This window comes from Sorex fumeus, unplaced genomic scaffold (genome assembly GCF_029834395.1).
Source record: "Sorex fumeus unplaced genomic scaffold, SorFum_2.1 ptg000009l, whole genome shotgun sequence".
Lineage (NCBI taxonomy): Eukaryota > Metazoa > Chordata > Mammalia > Eulipotyphla > Soricidae > Sorex > Sorex fumeus.
In genome coordinates, this window is record NW_026606066.1 from 27,627,117 (window position 1) to 27,631,164 (window position 4,048).

The window sequence follows — 4,048 nt, forward strand, 5'->3', positions numbered from 1 at the left end:
CCTGGCTCCTCCTTAATGCTGCCTTGCCACCCCTCTCCCTGCTGCTCCCCACCCCTGGCTCTTTACAAACAAGGACTCTATCAAATGCATTCGCTCAGGACCATTTTCAAATAGCATCTTAGAATGACTAAGGTGACAGGGTCCCTCTCTGTGGAAATGTCACCCAGCTTCCCCTCCCCACTAACATGGGAAAGCTTTTGTGGAGTGGGGTTCATGGTTAGAAAAGAAATCCTGTGAGTCTGATGTTTCAGGGTCCCTGGCCTTCAGCAGGCCCACCTTCCCTTTCTCTCTCCTACAATACAGTTTTGTGGAATTTTGATTTGGGACCACAACTGGCAGTGTTCAGGGCCTATTCCTCACTCTGTGCTCAGAAATCACCCCACAGACAACCAAATGCTATGCTGGGGATCGAACCCACGTTGACCTGATGCAAAGCAAATAACCTTCCTAACTCACTGCAGTATCTCTCTGGTCCTGATTTTCTTCATCTTAGGCTAAAACTGGATTGGCCAGTCTTTGGAGCTGAACCCAAGGTCTCTCACCACCCCCCTGGAAGGCTCAGCGGAATTATGTTTCATTTACTCCTTGAAAGTGCAAAGATTTCACCTAAATCTACAGCATCCCCTCAGAATGACATTCCAACAAACCCTTTATTTCTCCTATCATATGACCGCAAAAGAGAGGAAAGAAGAGTGATCTGTGGCTAGTGGGCAAGGAAAAAACCCATCTCAGATCAGCTCAGTAGACATGGAGTGGTGTGGGTTTGTGCAGGGAGGGCTCTGCAGACAGCCATTCTATCTGAGAAGCCGGCTGCAGGCAGAAGAGGCTGGCACAGGGGGAGGTGGAGAATAGACAGCAGGGGGAGGAGATCAGTGTCCCCACAGCCTGCACCTGAAGGCCCAGTGCCAGCAGTTTTAAGGAATGCTTGTCTTGTCTTTCTCTTTCCTTCCATTCTTTCTTCTGAAAAAGGTGACATGACACCTTTTTCCTTAAGCAGCTGTTGTCTCTTTCCATACCCAGGCAGACCGAGCAGGAGACAAGCCTTCTTTTAAGTCTCTGAAATCCATATTGATGGTCCTTGGTTTTTAACAAGGGCCTCTCCAGAAACACCCTGGGCAAAGGCTCATCAGGACTGTGAATGATGTGGTGAGGCTGCTTGTCTTCTCCTGTCTCACAGACACTGTGCCTGGAATGAATTCTCAGATAATTTATCAATCACTTTTCTTCAAGATCTGGGCCCAAACCGAATCTTTCTAGGTAGCCAGGAAGCGAGCTGCACTAACTGATGTGCTTCCCCGCCTCTGAAAAGCCTGCAGGGGCTGGCTAGGGACTTCCTCGGCGCTTCTTGCCGTGCCCTCCGCACCCCTGCCCCTGGAAGTGGGGCATATTACAGAGCTCGCTGATAAGGGGCCAAGGTGCTTTGGGGAATAGAGCAAAAGGGTGCCCCTCCTCGGTCATGGGAATGGATGCCTCGTCTAGGGGTGTCTCAAGATAAACTGGTGGGTTCAGGTAAGCCCCTTGCCCTGGGTATAAGGCTGGAAGCCATGGGAAGTTCCTTGGGCTTGGGCTCATTCTGAGGGGCATGGCGACTCCTGGGCACCTCCTTATCCCCATTAGCTTCAGGATGTCAGGCTTTACTTAAATGCCTTGCTAAACTCAGTTCTACAACCTTTCATAGTTACTTAGTGTTTTAAATATTGAAGGAGAGAAAGTGTGTATACAGATATGTATATATAATATCATATGTATATATATCATATATATGTATATATATACATACATAACATAGATATGTATGCGTATATGCACATATACATATATAACGTGTATATTTATGTACGACCATCCTGTTGTTCGCCAATTGCCTCGAGCAGGCCCCAGTAATGTCTCCTTCATCCTAGCCCTGAGATTTTTTTAAAAAGTGCCATATTCAAGGCTCTTTCAGGGTTAAGAAAATGAGACCCATCATTGTTACTGGTATTTGGCGTATTGGGTATGCCACGGGGAGTTTGCCAGACTCTGCCGTGTGGCCAGGTTACATTCAGTAGCCTGTCAGTTTGTCCAGAGTAAGAAAGAGATAATAAGATGCTTCTGGGAGCTGGGTTTTATAGTCTCTGGGTCTTGGCCGTTGATGGGATTACATGGCACCAGGGGGCCAGTTGGTGGGTGTGATCCCTGCCTACTAGAATATGGAGGATCTGGGTGGAGGAAGCTTAGCCCTGATTCGAGCAGGCTTGGAGATCTCAGTCCTGGGACCCGCATGCCTTTGTTCTGCTGCTAGTACCTTCATGCGTGTGGAGAGTGGTCTCAGCATGGTGGTGGCTGGTTCTGGAGGTCTTCGGCTGCCGGAGCCCTGGTCGGGGTGGGGAGGGAAACTCAACCCGCTCCCCTCCAAGGGGCCCCATAAATGTATATGTATATATTTATGTACATATACATATATATGTATATTGCTTTTTGGGGCTGGAGCGATAGCACAGCAGCTTACCAGGCCTACCCGGGTTCAATTCCTCCACCCTCTCGGAGAGCCTAGAAGCTACCGAGAGTATCTCACCTGCACGGCAAAGCTTGGTAAGCTACCCGTGACATATTCAATATGCCAAACACAGTAACAACAAGTCTCACAATGGAGATGTTACTGGGCCCGCTCGAGCAAATCGATGAGCAATGGGAGGACAGTGCAGTGCAGTGCTATTGCTTTTTGGGCCATCTATGGTGATGCTCAGGGCTTACTCCTGGCTCTGTACTCAGAGACCACTCTTGGAGGTGCTTGGAGGAATCATATGGCATGCCGGGGTCAAACTCAGGTTGACTGTGTGCAAGGTAAGTGCACTGCTGCTGTACAATTCCTCTGAGTCATACTTGTCTCGTTTGGGTGGGAGCTATGGGGGCTGCACCCAGCATTGTTGGGATCAACCCCAGAGCCTTTTTGTGTGTTAGGTAAGGGCTCTGAGCTAGCACCCCAGTCAGCCCTGGTATTTCTCACAGAATAGCACTAAGTAACAAGAAGTCGGTGTTTCTAAGTTTTGGGAGCACATCCAGCCCAACCATCCGGGTCCAGCATCCTGGCCTTCACCCAGTCCCTGGATCCTTGAGGCATATCTCTCTACCCTATGTCTTGGTTTTGGCAGGATTCTACTCATGTGACTCTTTCTCCTGACGCCATCTCTAAGTGTGATGCCCTGAGGTTCATTTTGTTTGGTTTTGGATTTGTTTTGGGGGGTCACACCCGGCGATGCTCAGGGGATACTTCTGATTCTGCACTCAGGAATTACTCATGGTGGTGCCCCAGGGACCATATGGGATGCTGGTGATTGAACCTGGGTCAGCCGCATGCAAGGCAAGTGTCCTACCTGCTGTACTGTCTTTCCAGCTCCTCTATTATTTTATGTAAACCATAATGCCTGGAAGGGGGAGAGGAGAGAGGTGGGGGACGGAGGGAGAGGGCGAGGAATAGGGAAAGGGAGAGGGGGAGGGAGAGGGAGAGGAAGGAGAGGGAGAAGGAGAAGGAGGGAGGGGGAGGGGAAAGAAGAAGAGAGCACAGGAGAGAGAGAGAGAAAAAAAGTGCCTGCCAAAGAGGCTGAGGCTGGGGTGTGGGTGGGGTGTGGCGAGATGGAAACTGGGGACATTGGTGGTGGGAAATAATTGTATATCTCAGCATAATTTTAAAAAAATGTAATTTAGATATCACAGTTACAATCTAGAGTGTTGATGCTATGGCTTCGATGTGGGGTTACTGTAACTTCACCACCACCAAAGTACCACAGACCCTCCAGCACTGTCTTTATGTCCCTTTTCATCCACCTCTACATTCCCCCACCCTCTCCTGCTCCCCCTGCCGGTTTGGTGATTTTCCGTTTGTAATCCAGGGCAGGAGAGATCTATTACCATTTGCTAGGTTCTATTACTCAGTTTTGCTTCTCTCTGTACCACAGATGAGACCACAGCACTTGACTTTCTTTTTTTTTTTCCTTTTTGGGTCACACCCGGCGATGCTCAGGGGTTAGTCCTGGCTCATGCACTCAGGAATTACTCCTGGCGGTGCTCA